We start from the raw sequence: 22,999 nt of genomic DNA, 5'->3' as shown, positions 1-22,999 counted from the left end.
ATTAAAGATGGGAAAGGATTTAACTAAACTTTTCCCTAAGGAAGCTATACAAATGGCCAATAAACACATGAAAAGATTCCCAACATCAAAGGACATTAGGGAAATGCAAACGAAAACCACAATGAATAACCACTTCCTACCCCTTAGGATGGCAAAATTAAAAAGACGATACGTGTCTTCCAAGACGTGGAGCAATCAGAACGCTCATTCATTGCTGGTAGGATAACAAAATGCAGCAGCCGCTGTAAAACCAGTTCTGTAGTTCTTCAAAAAGTTACACACAGAGTTACCACACAACCCAGTAATCCCACTTGTAGGAATATACCCAAGAAAACGGAAAACGTGTCCACACACAAAGTTAGACACGAATGCTCATATCAGCATTATTTATAATAGGTAGAAGGCAGAAACGAGCCAAATGTCCACCAATTTATAGGTGACGCCACAAAACGCAGCATACCCACACCACGGAAGATCATGCGGCAGTAAGAGCAAACGCTAAAAATACATTATGCCAAGTGAAAGAAACCAGACCCAAAAGGCCACAAGCTGTGTGACTCCATGTACAGAAAATGTCCAAAATAGGAAATTCCACAGAATCGAAAGATCAGGGATTGCCAGGGGCTGGGCGTGGCAGAGGGGCAATGGGGAGCGACTGCTAATGGGTACAAGGTTTCTTTCTCAGGTGATGAAAATGTTCTGCAATCAGACAGTGGAGATCCATGCACAACCTCGTAATAAAAACCACTGAATTCTACACATTGAAACAGTACATTTTATTGCATGTCGATTACAGCTGATCTTGAATAATGCGGGAGCAAGGGGTTGCCAAACTCCATGTAGTCTAAAATCCACGTATAACTTTTGACGCCCCCAAATCTTAACAGAGTACTTACTAATAACAACTAGAGTAACACATGTTTTGTATGTTTATTTATTATATATTGTATTCTTACAATAAAGTAAGCTAAAGATAATGTTAAGAAAATCGTAAGGGAAAGAATTAGAGTACTGTACTCTATTTATCCAAAAAATTTGCATAAAGGTGGATCCACTGGGTTCAAACCCATGTTGTTCAAGGGTCAACTGTGTATGTCAATAAAGTTATGAAAAATGAGATAATAGGCAGTGCTTGAGCCTGTAGTAAACTATGGAGTCCAGGCCCCTTCTAAAGACATCATAATTCAGAAACATTTTAAATACACAGCTGGTCAAATAAAATACCAATACTGCTGCCAGGCCCAGACCTTAGGCCTCAAGTATGCGTCCTCTTAAGCTCTTCATCTCTTCACACCATGAAGGGGACCAGGGCAGGGGGGTTTCCATCTGAGGTGGGTCATCACTTCATGGCTACCACATCCTTTGTCTCCCGCGTGTAGACCTGGTCAGTAGAGCACCAAGATCCAGCCCGGGTGTTGCCTTAGCCACGGGGCAGCCTCCCCTGGGGCACCCTTGCCTCACGTGGGAATCTGACTGAAACTCTACCCCAGCAGGGCGGTTCCATCACGTCTAGCCCAACTGTCCTTCCAACTTTTTTTGAAAATCTTGAATCCTCTCAGAACCAGGCTGCCGCTTCCCCAGGAGCTCCGCACTCACTCTAACGGCCCTTGCTCACCTGTGGAGCCGTGCGGCTTATGTACAGGACACACACCTGGCCACGAGAACCTTTCACCATCATCCGGGTCGAGGCTCAATATTCCTCTTGCAATAAGAACTTCAATCCTCAGTTTACCAAAAAGTAAAAATGAAACTGACATAGACAAAACTTCCAAAACTTTGTGTAGGGTGTGTGTCTGCATGACGCTCTCAACTGCAATGATCTTAGATTTACGGACATTTGGACTCATATCATCTAACAGTAATCCCTTCTCAGGAGGCTAAAAAATCCTGGAAATCTCTAGAGGCAGCTGGGACCGAACCCGAGCCAGAGGCTGAAAAATCTGGTTTCTAACCCCAAAGCAGGTATTGGAACAGGTTATCTCATCCACATAAATATCGGTTTTGTAACCCAAGAACAGTTACATTCACTCTGCCTCCGTCCCAGGTGATCTGAAGGATCAAATTGGAAACAAAAATTTATTTGAAAGTGCTTAAAAATGTGTAAAACAACAGACATGTGCAGTTTTTTTTATCTTACCTTTGAAGTCCTGATCCTGTGAAAATTTTAATAGGCAAATAAAAATGGTTATTTAAAAAAGACAATTCCTTGGTTACAGTGAAGCACTGTTCTGAAGGGAGGGAAAAGAACACTACTGTGTGCATTTATTTTCGTATGTCTCTCTATATAATACATATATTAAGGGAGCTTCGGTGGCTCAGTTGGGTAAGCATCCAACTCTTGATTTCAGCTCAGGTCTTGTTCTCAAGGTTGGGGGTTCAAGCCCCGTGTTGGGCTCCATATGGAGCCTACTTAAAAAACAGTTTTCTTCTTAGGCCACGGAGCAGTTTGTAAATCAATGTGACACTGACATTTCTCATCACACTGCTAAAAAGAAAACCACAGGCTCAAGATGGAGTCACTTATGTTAAGGTCCATGTCAGCAAACCAAGACTCTATACTGAACCTAACTGCAGTTTCAACCCCCTAGGGAATGTGACCTTGAACGAACCAACGTGGTAGTTTCCTGGTCAGCACAAGAAGGTAACCCACTGAGAGACCCTCTTTGTCCCCCTTACCAGGATGACCTTGCCTGAAACAATGCATTCTTTGCTAATAATTTCCTTTTTCCTGTTCCCTCTCTGCCTTTAAAAAACTTTTCTGCAGCTCAAAAGAGCTCCTTTCTACCTGCTGCGTGGGGTGATGCACGATTCATGAATTATTGAATAAAGAAAATTTGATCTTTAAGTTTTTGCGGATGAGTTTTGTTTTTTAACCACACCAAAGTTGCCAGAGTTGTTCAAGGAACCCATTGATAGCAATGAAGGGCAGGCATCCCACTGCAGGGCAGTCTGGTGGGATGTTCCCTTCTTCATCTTGCTTCTCACATTGTTGTCAGTACACTCACACAACACAAAACACTGAGTAATTCCATCCTACTTTAGTCCTATATTATATTTCAGTGCTGCCAGCTATCAAAAAGGAAAACAAAGAGTGAAAATTACGTTTTCAGACAAAGAAGAGGGAAAGGAAATAAGATTCCCTACCACCTCTGTGAGAATGTAATGGAAATCATGAGATGTTAATTATAAGAAGTACTTTACATATTCCTTTAACAGTGCAAATATTAGCTGTTATGTTGGTGCTTCTTAAAAAAAAAAACCTCTATAAAGAAGAGCAGTAAGTTTATTAACTCAGACTTGTTGTTGCAGAGCTGATGTGATGTTTTTTGGTTTTGCCATCCAGGATTCCCCCCACCCCAAGCATCTGATTTGGGCAGGAACCCAGACGACTTGTGGATGAACCTGTGGGTAGTTTGGCCTGGTGACTCTTCTGAGGCTGACCCGGGTCAGCCTGAGCTGTGGGAAAAGGTGAAAGAGCCTCGCTGGTCTTCAGAAAAAGATCTGTGAAGGAGGCGCCTTGTCTTGTGACTCGGGTGGGGAGGAAGCCTGGGTGGGGGTGGGCTGGGACCCACCAAGGCCAGACAGGGTTCCTGACATTCTTGCGAACTTCCTGGAAGCCTTGAGAGGTGAGCCACGATCCGATCCGTGGAGGGACCGGCTGCCAGTCGGCTTTGGCCATCCCCGGGCTGCCTGCCCAGTGAACTGCTTTTATTGTTACCAAATGTCACTCCACCCAAGACAGGATTTTCAAAGATTCCTTAGATGAATGGGAACTTCTGGTTGCTCCTTGTTTTCTGAAGTGTGTTATGACAGGCATTTGATCTGTTCCTCCTCTGTAATTCAGGAAAAATTCCTCAGGGCCTAGAGGGTGCCCTTTAACAGAAAGCAGCGGACACTGTCGTGCCTTTCCAGCCAGTTTCAGGGTCTAGATTCATGTTCTCGCAGATGTGCCAATGTGTTAGGTTGTTCAAGGATGAAGAGGAAGCCCATCACTGTGCTGAAATGTTGTCTTGTGTGATTTTGAGCCCCCCAAATAGGAAGACGGGGCAGGTCAAGATTGGGAAAAGTACTGAGCTTGGCCGAGGTGCTCAGAGACTGAGAGGCACCACCCTGCAGGGACCGCCACTGGGGGCTGACAGGCTTCCCCAGGGTGCTGGCTCTCCTTGGATTTTTAGGGGAAAAGCCAGCCTGTCCTTATTCAACACTCCCCGCACAGCTGTCTGGGCCTCTCCCTCTGGCCAGGAAAGGGGGCAGGAACATCTGGGACTGGTATCCACTCTGCTGCTCAGTTCCCGGGGAGCAGAGCACTGATGTGTCCCATCCCAGGTTCCGACGGGCTTTGGGGAAGGGGCTATCTCCCTACCCTACCCCAGCCCACGTCCATCCCGGAGCAAATGCAACAGTCTGCAGATTTCGGGCAGGGAGGCGGGTGCCCGCGGGAGTCATACCTGCTGCCACAGTTGTAGGAATCTTGCTTCTAGTAAATTTCAGACAAGCCGATAGTGGGCGAGGGCCGAGGCCGCCTCAGAGGCGGCTCCCAGGAGGACGACATCAGCGCCAGAAACACAGCCGCTTGCCAGGAAGCTAATCCCACTGCGTGGGTGAGCGCAGGAGGGGCCTGGGCGTGCTTCCGCCTCTGCCTCGGGAGCTGCAGAGCTGCCGTGGGAGGAGCCGAGCCTAAGGAAGAAGGCAGGCAGGTTTCCCATTCCCGCCACCTCCCAGCTGCGTGACGGTAGGAAGGTTACCTAACCTCTCGGGGGCCCGGTCCTTCCTCTGTGACATGAGGAGAACGCAAACAGTGACATCACAGCGTCCTAGGGAGTCCCTGAGATCCTGCATGTGGAAAGCTTCGCACACAATAGCGCCGCGAGCATGCGCCGAGCGCGCCGTGGTCCTGGTACTGTACACGAACTTCACGTTTCTTAACTGGCATCCTCACCGACACCGTCAAGGTTACTGTCACTGCAGCCATTAAAATGGGATAACACGTAAAGAAAAAGGGGCAGAGATATAAAGTAACTTGCCTGTGACCAAACGGTTAAGAGGTATTTAAACCCGAGTCTGACTCGGAGGCTGCCCTCTGATCCTAGCAATTACATTACAAGGAGGGAAATTTCCGTGTGTACGTTCATCCTTGAGGCTTCCTTCTTCCCTGACGTAATACTAACACAGTTGCTAAGATCTGTATCATCTGTGTCTTGTATTTGTCCTCTTGTTTTGATTCTAACTCATTGTGGTGGTTTTCAAACATGACCTCAAACTTTCTCTCCCCTTGAGAGAAGTCTGTGTCCCGTCCCCTTGAATCTGGGTGTCCTCTTGACTGTTAGGACCAAGGCAGAAGCGATGACATCAGGCTTCCGAGGCCTGGTCATAAAAGGCCGTGGTTCATTGGTACCCTTAGCCAGCCTGGAAGAAGTAGGACTTCCTGAAAGCTACCGCATAGGGAAGGCCAGGTGTAGACATTCCAACCAGGGTCCTGGCTGAGCTCAGCCCTTGAGCCTTCTCCACCAAGGAGTGAGATACATGAGTGAAAAAGCCAGTGTGGAAACAGTTCCTGCAGCTCCGGCCATTCACCTCTCTTTCCAGCAGGGGCCCCAGACTGGAGAGCAGAGGTGAGCCATACCCACTGCCCCATAAAACGGTTATTATTGTTGGCCACGAAGTTTGGGGTTGTTTATTGTCTTGTAGTAGATAACTGGAACACTCATTATGTCCCGAATGAGACTCCCATGTGTCTATGTTCCCCCTTGCAAATTTCTGCCTTAAGTTAATGGCATGATAGGTCACCCCCTGGGTCAGAAACTTTCGTGTTCCGTGTCCCATCAGTCACCGAATTCTAGTTCTTCCATCTGTTTCCTGTTTCCTAGTTCCACTGCCTCTACCTTCCTCAGTCCACGAACTCCACTCATCTCCAGGCAACAGTCTCCTAACTGGCCTGTCAGCCTTAGCTTCTCATACACTGTCCATTCACTGGTCTCTGCAGGTTCCCCTCTGCCTCCTCAGTCTTGGCCTCGTGGAAAACTCTCTAAAGGCTCCTCCTTGCCGTCAGAAGGACTCACGAGGCCTCCTCGGTACGGCAGTCTCCCTCCGGCCAGCCATGCCTCCAGCCCGATGTCCTGTGCTCACACATGGAGCTACTCATTCTTTCCAGAACATTCCAGACCCATTCGTGCTTCTGTGCCTTTATCCATGCTATTTTGTCTTCATACCCCCCCCACTGCACACTCTCTGAAGCTCCACCTCCACCAACCCCAAGCAGAACAAACTGTTCATAGCTGGACACCCCATTGTTTCCCAGGATGCACGTCACTTTTGGAGCACTTACTAATCTGTCTGTATACTCTGCGTCTCTGTGTCTCCCGTGCAGCCTGCCTGGCATACAAGATGTACTCTATCAATGCTCCTGGGATTTCCATGGCTGCTACCCTAATTCAGGGAATAATCTTCACCCTAATATAATCTGTCTCCTTAAAGTACAGCTGCCCACAGGTCATCCCCCGCCCCCCTCAAAAACGTAGGTGTCTCCCCACTGAATGAAGACAGAACTTAGTGCAGCATCTGTGATCCGTGCCTTCGGACTGAAGGAGACCTGGAGGAAGGGTCAATCAGTTGACGTCACCCAGTAAGTTGGATGGATTCGTGTATGGCCCACCTCTGTGCTGTCTCCAGAATGGCACCATCTTCAGTTTTTGAATTTTGACTCATATATTTACCTTCCTAACAGTCTCTTTCTCGTGGATCAAGTTTATTCTTCAGTTTTGCCTTTGATTCTCCACATTAGGTCTCAGGAATGACGAGGAGGTCATATTCATTTCTGGGTGCTCACAAGCAAGTTCGCTTTCTTTCTTGCCCATTTCCAAAGCAATGGAAGGTAGACACAGAAGATCAGAGACACAGTGTCTCACTTCCTTTCCAAACACTGTCACCTGAATTCTACTGTGTGACATCCTCCCGCAATAGTGCGGTCTCTCTTCCACTCCATACTCTCCAAAGAAACTGGTGTTGCAGTTTTAGCTGAGCACTCTTTGCCCGACAGTTATTTTTTTCAGTTATATTTTATAAAATTCACGATAATCTATGTATTGTGATCACAACGCATACATCGTAGAGATGGGCATACATATATACAAAGGTGTGACGCAAGCGGCAGGGTTATTTGAAAGATGCTCATTCTGAGTTGCATGGACGATCAGGGGCTCTCTGTCTTCTACCAGTGGGAGGACTGAGCCTTCACTGAGTTCCCTACAGGATCAGGAGCCTCCTTCTCTCTGAGAGCAGAGACTGCAACTTTCCATAGTTCCCGAGATCTCCAAGTTCCAGCCAGTTGCCCTTCCCAAACAACTCCTGAAAACAGTTGAAATCCCTAATCCAGACTACATGGTGTCAGGCACCATGCCCTCGTGCTGTCATGCTTCACCCAGAAAAAGGAGACCCACAGTTGGGGAGGGATCTCTCCAATGGAACACTGACCCAAATGTGAATCCAGCAGTGACCTGACCTGAGCAGGAGGGGAGGATCTGGCAGACTAGCGCTTTTTTTTTTTTTTAATTGAGGTAAAATTCACAGAACATAAAGTTTGCTGTTTTAACCATTTAAAAATGTACAATTCACTGGCTTTCAGTACACTCACAATGTTGTGTGGTCATCACCACTATGGTAAGAACACTGAATTGGTCGAACTCTAGAACATCTTCATCACCTCCCAAAAAACCCCTGTACCCATTAAGCTCTGCATTTATTCTTACAGATGGAATCCTAAAATGCTGCAAATGGAAGGAAGTCTTGTCTTTTCTCTGGTTCTATCATGAGATATTCCAAGCAATTATATACCAATGCACTGGAAGTCCTACGTAAAACAAGCTATTCTGAGCAATGAAATTAGAGTTACCTCGTTGAAGAATGGTATTTAATAATTGGGCATTCATAGTTCCTTTGGTTATTGATGGCATTTAAAGTGAAAAGAAAAACTATCTCAGGGCAAATGGAGCATAAAGATTTTGATATTTCAAGTAAAGGTAAAATAATGCTTACAGAACTAGGAAATATACCCTAAGTTTCTTAGGGAATAACAAATTCCTTCCAGAATTACATCATCATTGGTCTCCACATTTAAAGAACTTAAACACCAACCAGTAGCTCACATTTTGGTCCCTCTTTAGGAATATTATTAGACACACTATCCAAAATGTGCATTATAAAGAGAAGACTGCATAAGCCTGAACTTGAAACTAGTGGTCACTTTTAAACACAGAGCACTTGGCAGATTTCTAATCCTTTCTTTTTTACTTGCAAAATACAAACAGAATGAGCGAGTGTTAAATTTCAGCTCCAGAGCCAATGATGAAATGTACATGTCAAGACACCTTTCCAGTTTCCTGTCGGGCTCCTTCATCCCACCGCTGTGCGTGCGTGCCGCGCACGGAACACTCAGCATTGCTTCCGACTCTGCACTGGCCTCCCTATATAAAGCATTTACTAAACTTAACAGAAAACTACTTTTTTTGTTTTGCTTCTGTACATAATATCTAGTAAAGTATTAAAAAAATGCTGGCTGTCTCTTTGTGACATTTGTCAGTCAAACTTTCAAGGCTTTTTCTCCTTAAGATTTTCTAGTTACCTTGTCAGCGTCTCAGAATATCCAAAACACCACCCCATACCCGGAGGCTATGCTAAGGAACAGATCAGATTTATCTACAAAAGAATGCAAAATGTAAATATGGCCCAAAACAGAACTTCAATAGTTTTAAAAAGTAAACGGAAAAGTGAGAAAATATTTGTGGCACTACAAATATTAATATCCCTAATATATAAAGTTATCAAATGTTCTATATAAAGAGCTCATATAAATCAGATTAAGTCAATAAAAATTAATAGGAAAATGGACAAAGGGCATGAACAGGCAATTCAAAGAAAAAATACAGTGTGAAGCTCACACGAGTCTGAGTGTCACAGTTTTGTGAATGGCCAAGTGTTCTTTTGATGTAAGGAGTCTATACTACTCACAGTACTAATACTTCAACAAACTTTGTTTTCCTGACTTCTGCTCTCCTGGCCAAATCTCTATTGCATGGATAGCACATTGGGCTTACAGAAGGTATTCTTTAGTCTTTGTGACTATTTATTTCTTATAAAGGGAATTCATGACAACACCTGTATGGATACCGCCCAGGGGTATGCTGGCAAAGGTTTAACGACCAGTTCTCCTGGAGAAACTACCCCCTGCTTGTGATATTTATCAGTTTCCTTAGTGTCATTGCCACTTTCAAGACTGAATACAAGATACCAACAAAATGTCACTGAGTATTGGGAAGATATGCACACACACCACAACATACACTCATGTACTGTTTCTACCTCAAGAGCAGAGGCAATGGTGAAGTGGAGTAAAATCATTAGGAAGTGAGCTGCATTTATGACGTTTGTTTTTAATATGTCATTTAATCACAAATATATATAGTTTAGCATCTAATAGCAGCTGAGTTCAAGAGCGTTCTCACAAAATTCCTGAAAATTTAACAGCTGGTTCTTGCAAGCCGGTATAAACTGGCTCCAGCATGCCCCGAGCCTCCCACAGTGCAGGACGTTACAGACATCCTTTAGCCTGGAAAGATCAGTCATTTACTTCCTTAATGGATACCCAGATCTCCCTATGCTTTGGACAAGACATGCGTCTGTATGTTGACAGGCAGTGTCTATGTCGATGCACGTGTCTGTGTTCACAGTTCCTTGGGCCCAGGGCCGGCGCTGGATGGCACAGTAGATAAGGAAAGGCACGGACCCTGGAGTCAAATAAACCAGTACTGTTCTGCACCAACGTACCCTTTCATTAATCTTTGGCTCTTAATTTAACGATTTAATAATATTACCTATGTAATGAAAAGAGAGATACAGCGGTAGAGAACAGTCTTAAACATGAAGCAGATGTGAGGTTTAAGGACTGACGTCCATCTAACACTCAGCATCTAACAGGAGCTTAACACACATTAGTACCTTTCTCTTCAGCGGGCATCTCCACAGATCCCAGGTAGCGGATTGGGGCTATTTAGAGAGACCCGCAGAGCCAGTCAGCGTCAGGACACGGCAGGCTGAACCAGACTTCTTGTTACCTGATTTGGAAATCAGGTTGGGAGAAACGCTGACTTTATCATCTGCTACCCGGCAACGGTCTGTCGTTGCATCTCCAAGGTGAGCTGCCGTGGTGTGGCAGGTCTACAGATAGAACTGTCCCAGGCTTGGGGGGCTAATATTCCTCTGGGTCACCCAGCTTGGATGTATAACCAGTGCTCTTCATTCTTGGGAACGATCTCAGCCTCTCACGGCCCTGCAGCCCCAAGAGCTAAGCCAGGTGCTCGGCCTGCCCCTAGGCAAGCCGGAACAGAGTTTATACAAAGCTTTTCACCAGGAAAACTCTATTACAGTGATTTGATTTCTTCCCTAATTGACTGATCAAATCACATGCTTTGTACACGAGTGGATTTTTTTTTTTTTAGAACATCAGAAATGTATTCTAAAGTGTATTTCGGAAAATATGGAGGTGAATTTACCAAAAAATTGTCTAGGGTAGAAGAAATACAAGAGTTCTCAGTTTCCCCAGGAAACAGTATAATCAACAATGAAGGGCAGAGGTACTGGTTTGAATAATGATGATAAAACTTAGTAACACATCTAAAAACAGGATATGCGGTGGGATATGTAAGGGTTCACCAAACAATAAATAAAAAAGAAGCACTCGATGAAGAGAGAAAGCTGGAATCCTTCCGCTCACTCTAGTTGTCCAAATCAAACTCTGTTCTCAGGTCCCAGCCCAGGTCCCGAAGTCTCCAGTAAATGGTTCTTGGGTGCCCATCCTCTTAACTCCCACGGCTACAGAATGTGTTACCTCTACCACTTGGTTTCTTCTTTCATCACATTCTATACTCTTGTCTTTGCAGGATCAAATTGTCCTATTTTAACATCTTCTAGCTTTGACGGCAGCGAGCAGTCCTGTTCGTTCATGTAAGCTTCGTACGATAGGCAGTGTTCCACAAAAGCAGCAAAGCAATGAAGCCACAAATGAACGAACATTCTGGATTTGGGCAAAGCACAGCTTCTGTGGTGCCCGGTTTCCCCGTCCGGCCTTACCCAAGGAGCTCACGGGGATTCAATTTACAAATGAAGCTTGTGCTGTAAATGTGGCTGATTGGCCTGGGGTCAGTGCGACAGGCGTCTCTGGAAAGTGATGTGACTTTCCCCAACAACCCCTCCTCAGCCCCTGCATACAAAGAATAGCCAGGAAGGAACCCTTGGTGTTCACGTGAGATCTTACCCTTTGATTTCCAGGTTTCTCTGGTCGTATCTCCTCTAGGACAGTGTTTTCAGATGCAGGGCTGTTGGATGCCTCCTCACATCTCCTGTGGCCCTGGGGAAATACTTGGATTCCTGGACACATCCCCCCGCCCCCCCACCCCCACCCCAAGGCTGTTGGATCGGATTCTTACGTGGGAGGCAAGGCCTGCATCTCCCACGTGACTCCTATGTACTCTCAAGTGTAAGAATCTCTTACTGAGAAGAGAAGGAAGAGAGGAGAAAGAAACGTGTCCGGTGGCTCCCATAGGCCAGATACTGGTATTTAAGATGCCTCCGCGGATTCTCACACCACTAAAGGTCGGTTTATCATTCTCTTTCAGAGAGGAGTCTCAGACACCAACGTACTGGTAAGACGAATTGCCAAAGGCCACAGCGAGTTAGTACTCAGACTGGATCCTGATGCAGTCTGGCTTCAGTTCTTTCCACGACACCGCACTGCTCACCCCACTACTACCCAGGGCACCTCTCTGTCTGCAGACATTTGAGATCCTGCATTCCAGCTGGTACTTTCTGTGTTGACCAAAAGGACTTCTGAGATGCTACCCCTATTCTACAGCTCATTTTCCAGAAGAGTGAAAAGCTCCGAAAGCTCCTGTAAATTTCTGATCCACCTATGGTGGGTATGTGCCTATAACCCCTCCCCCAGCTGCAACACCACATGGGTTGGATATGAATCCTCCACACCTGCCCTACACACACACACACACACACGCACACACACGATTACACCTGAGCTTTACGGGGCAGACACTCCATACAGACGCATGCTGCCATGGGAACGTGGGTACGGAATATGTAGCTGCTTTTCCTCTTTCTTGCACAGATATTTTCAAAACAGTGTTTCTCTGGTGATATCTTTTTTAGTCTCCTTGTTTCCCTGACTACATGATGAAAGCCTTTGGGTGCTTTTTAGTCGATCTTTCTCTCCCGAGCTTGGTGGCTGAATGAGTATTCCTATTCTCGATTCAAAGTCTATTGTATTAATTATATCATTCATCTATTTGCAACTGAATCTCAGAATATGTTTGCATAAAACACCTCCCTGCCCAAGAATTTATGATCCTATCCCTCTCTCTACTCCATCAGCTCAAGTTCTTCTGCTTTCAAGGGCTGGTGTCGCCCTGTCCCTCTCTGCTTACACCTTCCTCTGCCACCTCTATTCCATGCCCAGGTGCTATTTTGGATTTCTATGCTTATGTGCAGACTGGTTCTAATGTGAGGTTCTAATCCAATTTCTAATTAAGCCCCTATCTGATTTTGAGCAAGTTGTTAAAACTCTCTAGGACTGTTTCTTTATTCACCATAAAGAGCTTCCATTGATTACTGGAGCTACCATTTGCTGCCCTAAGTATTTTATACATGTTTTCTCAAATCCTCCTAACACGCATTAAAAGGGATATTATTGTTCCCACCGCACAGATGAAGAAACTGAGACTGATAGAGACTAAGTAAACTGCCCAAAGGGACACAGCCAATGAGGATCCAAGAAGGAATTAGAACCTGTAACAGGAAAAGTCCTCTCCTTTTTTCAGTGAAGGTTTCCTCCACTGTTCTACTCACTTCGGTGGCCAGGTGTGTGTGTGTGTGTTTGCGGGGGGGTGGTTTCCCCACACCAAATAGTTCTCCAACACCAGCTGGGCATCCTGTCCAATCCGGTTCTGACACGATCCCCCTGGAGTTAGCATTCAGCTCCAACAAGGGCCCTGAGCCACAAGACTGTCCCCTCAATCCAGAGGCCAACTGCACATGCCACATTATCACCCGCATCTCCAACCAGCTGGCTATAAATTAGGGCTCCCACAATCCCCTCCTCGGGTTTGGTAACTTGCTAGAATGGCTCACAGAACTCAGGAAAACACTCGCTTACATTTACCAGTTTATTATAAAGGGCATGATAAGGGATACAGACTAACAGCCCGATGAAGAGATACACAGGGCGAGGTCTGGAAGCGTGCTTAGCACAAGAGCCTCTCTTCCCGGGGAGCTGGGGTGCACCACCCTTCCAGCATGGGGATGTGTTCGCCAGCCTGGAAGCTCTATGCTTTGATACTTCGGGGATTTTTATGGAAGCTTTATGGTATAGCTGTGATTGGTGATGGACTCAAACTTCAGCCCCTCACTGAAAGTTGTAGGGAGTGGGCTGAAAATGCCAACCCTCTAATCACAAGGCTGGTTCTCCTCACCCTCGGGTCTTTCCAAAGGTCACCTCATTAAAATAAATTGAGGTGTGGTTTAAAGAGGCTTCTTCTGAATAACCAAAGACACTCCTTTCACCTTTATCTCCTCTTATTACTTAGGAAATTCCCAGGGCTTCAGGAGCTCTGTACGCAAAATCATATCAAATTCTGTGATAGCCCTCCTTTCCAGAATTGGAGCTTAATTCCACTTCTCTTGATGTGGGTTGGACTTGGTGACCTTCTCCTAATGGCAGCAGGTGGCTTCTGAGACTAGATCATAAAAGGCATTCGCGCTTTCTCCTTGCTCTCCCTCTCAGATCACAGGCTCCAGGGGAAGCCAGCTACCATGTTGTAATAACACACAGCCCAGTGGAGAGGTCCACACAGCAAGAAGCGGAGGCCTCCCGCCAACAGCCAGCAGAGAACGGAGACGTTCTGCCAAGAGCCACGTGAATGAGGCCTCTTTGGAAGGGCATCCTCCTATCTCGCTCAAGCCTTCAGATGACTGCAGCCCAGCCAAATCTGAATTCCAGCCTCAGGAGAGACCCAAAGCTGGAACCACCCAGCTAAGCTGCTGCAGAATTTCTGACCTGCAGAAAATGGGAGTTGTTTGAAGCAGCAAAGTTTGAGGCCCTTTGTTTCACAGCAATAGATAACTAATGGACAGGGCCCCCTCTAAGACAGCCCAAGCACGATTTCACACATACTCTCTTTTTTCCTGCTCATGTACCTTGAAGTGAAGGATTCTGAAGCTCTGGAAGGCCACAGAGGGCAGGAGGCAGGATCCCCGAGTCACTGGGAGCGGAGGTAGCCTAGAAAGCCATTCCTTCTGTGTTCAACCCCAGGCGCGGGGCTAACTGTTAGAGCAGCGAGGGCTACTCACTCCGTGAATATTCCCTCCTTTGGACTTCTCATAGCGTTTACTGTTCTTGACCACACAGGATATACTTATTTGCCTTTTTTCCGTGAACATCAAACAAATGGTTAGAAGATACCCGGCAGTATGTGCTTTGCAAGCACGTATCGAATAATCCTCTTAATTTTTCAGATGTGGAATCTGAGACAGAGAAGTGGAGGGACTTGCTCGAGATCACACGGCCCAGAAGAGGCAAAGCTGCCAAGTGTTCGGATTCAAACTCGGAACTCGCGGCCTCTCTGACCTGCTCCCTCCCGGGATCCCTGTACCCCACACAGTGCCCAACAGTCTCTGGCATACGGCTGCTGTTTAATCAAGGTCTGTGACTGCATGAAAATGTGAATGAACAAATGGTAATATATTAAGAAGGGAAAGGTCATGAAAGTTCACAAATAGTCCAAAAATTCTGTTGTCTGAAATCTTGTTTTCCTCATACAAACGCCCCCTTTTACTTGTATGCATCTGAACTTTAGGGTGTTAGTGGCTAGAACACATAAAGAGATTCATTCACTGGATGAAAAGCATGCCTAGAGAATACTAGGAAATTCTTCATAAAGTCTACAGCCTTAGATAAAGGGCCCAAAGTGCTTCAGGACATCAAACAAATCCGGGACTTTCTGAAGAGCCGACTCATTAAGGAAAGTCACTGTAATCCACAGGCACCTTTAAGGAGAGGACAGGAGCTACTGTACCGATGGGTGCCCATTTCTCTAGAAACCTGTGTCCATTCACAGGGCCTGGGAGGGGGGGAAACCTCGGCGTGACGACAAAGGCCGAATTGTTCTCCTCAGAACAACACGCTGATGCAGTGAAAGAGTGGGTGCCCTGTGTACCAAGGAAGAAAGGCCGTAAATGAGTCCCTGGCAACCAACATAGCAGGTCAGCCTTAACAAAGATGGGGACAGAATTCCCTGCCAAGGACCCGTCTCAGCAAGCTTGCTCTAGGAGGCAAAACCCGATCAGATTTAAACTAAAACAGCTTAATTTCTCAAGTACGCAGCCAGGGCAGCCTGGGAAAAAGAAGACTAACCCTTCCGAGGGAGGGGAGATAAGTCATGAATAGTCTCAAAGCCCAGGTCTTTCTTCCTGCTTTATTCCGAATTGGTATTAGCTGCAAGCCACTACTCTGTTTCCAAGTTTACACCTGTATCTATTCTGATCCCCCCAAAGAGAGCTTAAACCTTCCTGATTGTAAACATTCTTTCTCCTGAAATAAAAAATGTTTAAAGTGGTTAGCTTTGGGGAGAGTTTGGGGATCAGGGAAGGCGGAGACATTTGTTTTCCATTTTACCTTCTTGAATTAATGTTTTATTGCATGTACTTAGTCATTTTACTTCTTTAAATGTTAGAGTCCACCAGGGTGAGGATTTGACTATTTGGGTCTTCATTTTCCCATTATTCTGTTTCAAAGAAATTGTATTTTATTTTTGTAAGTTTTTTAACTACAAATCTCTGCCCTAAAATAACACTTCCTATTCCCATAAACAAAAACCTTGCTTCTCAGAAAAAAGTCCATTCTGTGTTCCTCAGAGCAGAGTATCACAAATACCTTCATTGAACAACCAAAAAATGGGTCATTGGGTTTTTCTGTAATTTTAGTATTGTTTCAGATGGCATAACCACATACTACTCTTTCATAGAGAGCCATGGTTCCTAACTCAGGGTGACCCCCCCCCCAAAGGATATTTGGCAATGCCTAGAAACATTTTTGGTTGTCATAACTGAGGGGTGTATCCCACCAGCATCCAGAAAGGCTACTAAATACCCCACCATGCACAGGACAGTCCCCGCAACAAAGAATTATCTAGTCCAAAATGCCAACAGTGTCCCGGTTGAGAAAACCTCATTTGTTGACTCCATTGCATAATATGTAGAAATTAAACTTAAACTTGCACTCAAGGAATAAGTGATTCGATGGGAGGGGAATCGTCTCTTAATTATTTGGATGACACAGCAAGTGAGAGGTTGAGATTGGCCAGATTCGGGAGCAGGAGTTGGTGTCCATTCTTCCTGGACATACCAGGTACTTGAAAAATGCTTCGAAAAAGAGCTGAAACTATCTTTATTCTTTATTCATTTATGTAATAAGTATTTGTTGAATCTCTGCTATATTACCAGGTAGACACCGATAGTAAAAGACTGTCCAACTATAAGCACATCTGTTCCTAATAAAAACAGAAGTGCCCAGGCCATTTCTAAATATTACAATCAATATTTTGGCCAGGATAGGTCTTGGGACAATTAAAATGAAATGAGAATGAACCTGAACCATTTAGCTCTTTCATATATTAAACGTGCATAGGATTAATTTCTAATATGGCTGATTTCATCATACAGCAATTATAAATAAACTCCTATCCTTTGGGGAGAGTCAGGTTCTCAAAGGGCACCAATTCAGGGGGCTAACGTAGGCTAAATGAATCAAGTAAGAATTTAGGCCCAGGACACGGACAGAGAGAGCTTCTGCTACTTTTGCTTTGTATTTCTGACCGGTCCCCACCCTAACCAGTTGTCTCAGGACAGGAGGTACTTCTGGACTTCCCTCCACAGCTAGAATACCCGGAAGGATGTGAGTGTGTGGTCCCAGGGGCTGGACTTGGCTCCTCACTCGGAATGGGGTCATTAGGAAAGTTCCCAAACTCTCCCTCCCTAAGCAATCACGAATCCACAATTAATTCTCCCCCATCAAAGTAAGCCTCATAAAAATAATTTCCCTTAAACTTAAAGAAACCCCAGTAGGACAAATTCTCTCAGAAGTTTAAATAGTTGTAGCATTATTGATCCATCAACAATTCCTTGAATTAGCGCCTAAGAACACAAAGAAGCCCCTGTACTTTTTCACAAGTCCCTGTGGAATTTTCCATGCCAATGAAAACAAGTTACACTTTAAAAAGAAATTTACCAAGAGCATCATTTCCAATCACCAGTGCAACCACTTCATGCAGTTTCTTGTTTGTTTGTTTAGGATTCAGACATTTTTTTTTTTAAGATTTATTTTATTTATGTGACAGAGAGAGAGAGAACAATCAGGGGAAATAGCAGAGGGGGGAGGGAAACAGACTCCCCGTTGAGCAGGGAGCCCAATGCAGGGCTCTATCTCAGGACCCTTGGAACATGACCTGAGCTGAAGGCAGACACTTAACCGACTGAGCCACCCAGGCATCCCTAGGATTCAGACATTTTTTTTCTAACAACAACAACAACAAAAGAAATGCAGTTACAAAGTACGATGATCAAAAAGATATATTTGCAAAAAATATATATTGCAAAGGTAATTCTCTCCTATTTTTGGTTACTTTCAAGGAAAACTTTAAGTTGGAAGAGCAGCATTGATACCAACTCCACTGACCTGGGTTGGCTGAAGCCACAGAACAGGTCCTGTCTGACCTCCCTGCTGGGCAGGAGCCCGACAAGGATTCTCTAGTCTGACAAGTCTCAGGCCATCCCTGCTATGACTGCTCCCGCTTGACCTTGCCTCCTGCTCTCAGTGAAACTCAGCTTAGACCCAACCCTAGTTCTGTGGATGACCAAAACCCTAGTTAATTCCCAGAGCCTACTGTCCGTCTCAAGGTTAGGGTGCCCTGGTCCGGCATGTAAATAGCCTCAACTCCTTGGGGTCCTATCCGTGGGTGCTGGGTCCAGGACCAGCCAACGAGTCCCGGGTCAATCCCACAGCTACTCCAATCCAAGGGCTTTGACTGGAGCCAGAAAAAATTATGGGAATGCAGCAAACCATCCGCCCGGCTGCATTCAGCCCTGGGTCAGTCACAATGGGTGTTCAGAACCCCTAGTCCTATGTAATCAATCAAAGACAGACAACTTCCACTAAGCACTAAAAAGCTGGGCAGGCTGTCTGGCTTTAAATCATGCCTTGTGTCACTCTGGAACTATGCAAGGGGTTAAAGCTCAGCGTGTTCCTTGACTTTAACTCATTCCAGTTTCTCGGAGGAGAACAAAGAAAACATCAGCAGTGGTCCATCAGCAGCGGTCCATCAGCAGCGCGGCGCGCTCCACACTGGGTCCAGCGCCGTATTTTCGCCCTTAACTCGGAATTTCCCCTCACCTACAGATTCCACAGGAATCTTTTGTTTTGCTGAATGATGGCACAGCTGCTTGTTTTTGTTCATTTACTGTGCTTTAGATACACTCATGTATTGGTATTTATGTATTCATACATATACAGAATATATAAATTTACCACAAACTGTACATATTCCAACAAAGGGTGCACTTTTTTCAGTTTTATGGCTAAGTGTACTTTTTAATATTTTTAACTGGAGTCACACGTGCCTATTTTAAGAAAGTAAAGAAAGTTTTATAAAGAAAAAGCAAATTACCTTCCAGATCCGTCCTCCTGAGGTAACACAGAAAGTTAGAGAATGGGGTAAACCTTCTGATGGGAGTACTAAAAAAAAGGTTTTAAAAGCAACCTAAGCCTCAAAGCAAATAATTAACATGAGAAAAAACATAACATTCTTTCAAGAAAAAATTCAGAGAGGAGGTGGAAAACAAGATAAAGGAAAAGACCCTGGCATGGAAAGAGGCTAAAAACCGTAGCTGTCATTGAATGTGGAGGTGAGAGTGACGAAGAATGAGCCACAAGTCAGTGTTGACCTGGGGGAGTGGGGACGACGCGAAGTTCTGGGCCTTCCATCATTCGTCAGTGAGTTTCTAACCATTAGAAAAAAGGAGCATCTAGCAGTTGCCTTCTGCAGACGTTTCCTTTCAAGTTGACACCTGTGCCCTTTTGAAAATAGCCCCGTTACCTTCTGCTCATACACCCTGGGACTGCATCTGAACAGTCTGCCAATGCCAAAAGGAAATCTTGTCCTTCTTCCCTGGAGAGAGGGATAGGGCAGCCTCAAAGGGAAATCTGGAAACATTTGTCAACAGAGACCCAGCATCTTCCAAGAACCTCTGTTCTTCCCTGTGGTGTGTGCTGGAGACTTTAGGCCCTCCCTCCAAGCAGGCTTCGAAGCCGAGGGAAGCTCCCAGATGCCCTGGAGAACAAGATCTAGGGTGTTCAGTGCCAAAAGGGTCCTTTGTGGAACCGAAAGGCAGCACAACATAGCAGAGAAGATTATGAGTAGAAGGATTAGCTGGAGAATAGAGAAGGGAGTCATCAGGACAGAAAAATACTATAAATCCTGCAGGGTCACCATCACAACTCTCAGAATAAAATGAAGGCCTCAGGCTCCAGGGACCACAGTTCCAGCTGCAAAAACGTTATAGACTGAGCATCTTTGTCTTCGTAGGAGACCAAAACAAAGATCAAATAATGGAGGGGGTAGGAAATGGGAATATAGAACTCCCTAGCTTGCTGACCTCAACGCTGCGTGTGATTTAGAAGCTTTGTTGTGTCACATGGTCATCAGTCTCTTGGCCTTTTAAAAATACATGTGTTCATAGTTATTTCATATCTGCAGAGAGAACTCTTAACCTCTCCCCAGAGCTAATTAATAATTCTTAATGAGGGCAGGTGTCTTGACTTCAGCTTCAAAGTGTGGAAAGTAACAATGGGCCGTGGTTCAGCATCCTGGCTACACATTAGAATCACCTGGAAAGTTTTAACATGTTGATGCCTGGAATCCATCCTCAGAAATTTTGATTTAATTGCTTTGGGGGTAAAGCCCGATTATCCATACTATTTTTGCAAGCTCCCCAGGGGATTTGAATGTGCAGGTAGCCAGGAGAAACATGGGGCTAAGATCACTGAGATCCTAAGCCCTTCATAAATAGCCATCCGTTCCTATGAAGTGCACAGAGAAGAAAACAAAATAACTTTCTGAGTACTACTACAGTACTGGAGTGAGCCAGGCTGGACCTAATGAGTACTTTCGCCTACACCTGAATAGCCAAAAACCGAAGCCAATCCTCTCCATCCCCAAGTCCAAGCCCAAGTGTCTGTTGGTACCACTCTAACAAGAGAGACAGCCACATCTACAGAAACATCTCATATTTTGCCACTCCTATTTTCAACCAAGAAAGGATTAGTATCTCAAAACAGAAGGAAGTACAAACCAATAAGGCCAATAATCCAATGGAAAAATGAGCAAATAACAGACATAGTTAATAGAAGACAGCCTCTAAAGTCCAACACACATGAAAGAATCTTCATCTCTGTGATCAGGGAAATGCCAGTTCTTATCACAAAGGAGACAGATACTGTTTCGCACCTCACAGAACGACTAAAATCCAAGTTTGGCAATACCAAAGGTTCGCAAGGATCTTGAGCAACAAGAACTCACATATTACTAAGGGGGTGTCGACGCGCACAGCCGCTGAGAAGAGCAATTCTGTAGTCTCTGCGCTTGTAGACGAAGCTCCCACCCTCCAAGGAATCCCTTTCCCCTTCAGTATTTGCCACTGGGGTAGGTACTGAAAAAGACAGGTATGCGAAGGTGTCCCCTGCAGCACTGTGTGTCATGTGACTCGATTAGAAGCACTACCCTCCAGCAGTGGAACAGGTCGTTGCGGTTTCAACGTCGTACAGTGACATCGTATACTCAGTTAAAATGAATAAACATCTACACGTTTCAACACAGATTAATGTAAAATGTCATGTTAAAAGTGCAAGTTACAAAATGTCGTTTTCAGTATAATACCCTTTATGTAAAATATTAAAACACAATTATATATGTGTGTTATATGTATCATATACTTATGAACAAATATGTAAAAAAAGTATAAAAACATGAGCAGGAAAAGGAATAGGAAAGTTATTACCTTGGAGAGACGCAGTATCTCCTGAGATTGGGGACGTATTTTGACTCCAACTAAAATGTTTTCCTTCCTTCCTTCCTTGTGGTTTTTTAATCTAAGCACACGTGGCCAATGTTAATGATTTTAAAACCTGGGTAAGGTAAACGGGTACTGTTATATTTTAATCTGTATCTTATTGTACATTTGAAATATTCAATAAATAACTTTTTAAAAAATGTTTTCAGAGGAAGAAGAAAAAGAAGCCGTGAATACCTCCGTCCCTAGGAGCTCTGGTGCAGTTCCTCTCTTCCTTTAATACTGAGCCGGCCACACAGCTGTGTGGGAGGAGCCTGCGGCCCCCGCCCCCCGCCTGGATCCTCTCGCCGATGGGGGCGGAGACTTCGGGGTCCCAGGTGATCCATCTCACAGCCACCACGTCAGGCTCGTGCTGCATCACCGATGTCCACTTAATAACTCAGCTTTGGAATGTGGCTGAGATTTAATCTGATTTCCAGAGCAACACACAAACCCTGGAGTGAAGGAATCTCTGTACTCCTATAATTGGTGTTTTATGTGGATTAACTGTTTGAATTATATTTAACCTATATTTGATGTGTTTCAAATGCTCTGGCCCCTATAAAAAGATCAGGTTATGAGTCATTCACGAGCACGTCGAGGAGAAATTGGAAGCAGCTGGGACATTGGAGCCAAGGCTGCAGGGCATCTGATGGGTGAGAAAACCGAGACTCGGGAGGCAATGGGGCTTGTCGGAGCCTGTGGCTTTGCCATTGCTGGACCCAGGGCTCTGGTCTCTTGACTCCCTGCCCCGTGCTCAGACCCCAGGCTGCCATGGGGCTCCTTTTCAAGGACAGGTGAAATACCCTCAGGGGAGAGAAAACTAGGAAAATCTGAAGCTTTTCGCCCATTCCTTTTTTTTTCTCTGTGGTGTTGCTGTAGCTCTAAAAATTTACAGAAACTAAGTTATTACACATTTTAAGCAACCAATTTATTTGAGGAGCCCCGACTTGAAGAAATGGCTCTCTATTTTTTAAAGATTTTATTTATTTGAGAGAGAGAGAGTTCAAGAGAGCACAATCGGGGATAGGGATGAGAAAGCGGCGGAGGGAGAAGCAGACTCCCCTGAGCAGGGACCAGAACCAGGGACTGGATCCCAGGACCCTGGGATCATGACGCTGGCTGGCCAAAGGCAGGCACTTAAGCGACTGAGCCACCTAGGCGCCCCTGGCTTTATATTTTTTAAATGACTGCTTTCAACCATGTCCTTTCATATCATCCATTTCATCCGCTAGTGTTATTTGAGGCAGATTTGATATCTTTCGGGACACTTTTAGTTATTAAAATTTGTCCAGACTAACCTCATACATGATTCAAAGCTCAACCCCCACTTCTCCAGAGCAGGCTTGGAATGGGTAGGTGTGCTTGGTATGGGGGTGAGACCTGCTGTACCACCACCAGCCCCCTGCTTCTCGGGGGCTAGCTCGCTCTCTGTGGGGGGTGGGGGTGCCAGCTCTCTTACTGGGGGCTTCGAGATGGAGAGATTTAAGAAATCAGCCTCTGTGGCTAGAGGTTCTCTGTTGGGGATGGGGGGGGTCACTGGTGTCACACTGGTTTGTAGTGGTTTTCTCTGAAACTGGAGGCCTCTGTTAACCAGGAGCCCATGGTGCCAGGGCCAGTCAGAAACCGGTGCCCCCAGGGAACCTTCTGGTACTGTAGATGCATTCTACCTTGCCCTACTCTCCCCTCAGGCATCCACAGGAAGAGTATGGGCTCATGAGTCAGGCCCCTCAAAGCCGAGGGTGCGGCAGAGAGCAGGCTGTTGGAGGACACGCACTACGCA

The 22,999-nt window shown here is 45.4% G+C and overlaps 1 long non-coding RNA gene across 1 annotated transcript; it reads right to left on the bottom strand.

Annotated features, from left to right (window-relative positions):
* Positions 1-3,033: 3,033 nt before the first annotated feature.
* On the bottom strand, positions 3,034-4,797 carry LOC103671262. The gene is made up of 2 exons (XR_570792.2): positions 4,449-4,797; positions 3,034-3,997 (listed from the first exon to the last, which is right to left on the bottom strand). It is a non-coding gene; the product is annotated as an uncharacterized LOC103671262 (long non-coding RNA).
* Positions 4,798-22,999: the final 18,202 nt, after the last annotated feature.

Source organism: Ursus maritimus, unplaced genomic scaffold (assembly GCF_017311325.1).
Source record: "Ursus maritimus isolate PB19 unplaced genomic scaffold, ASM1731132v1 scaffold_6, whole genome shotgun sequence".
NCBI classification, from domain to species: Eukaryota; Metazoa; Chordata; class Mammalia; order Carnivora; family Ursidae; genus Ursus; species Ursus maritimus.
The sequence above is the reverse complement of the archived record's forward strand: the minus strand, read 5'-3'. Positions and strand labels throughout refer to the sequence as shown.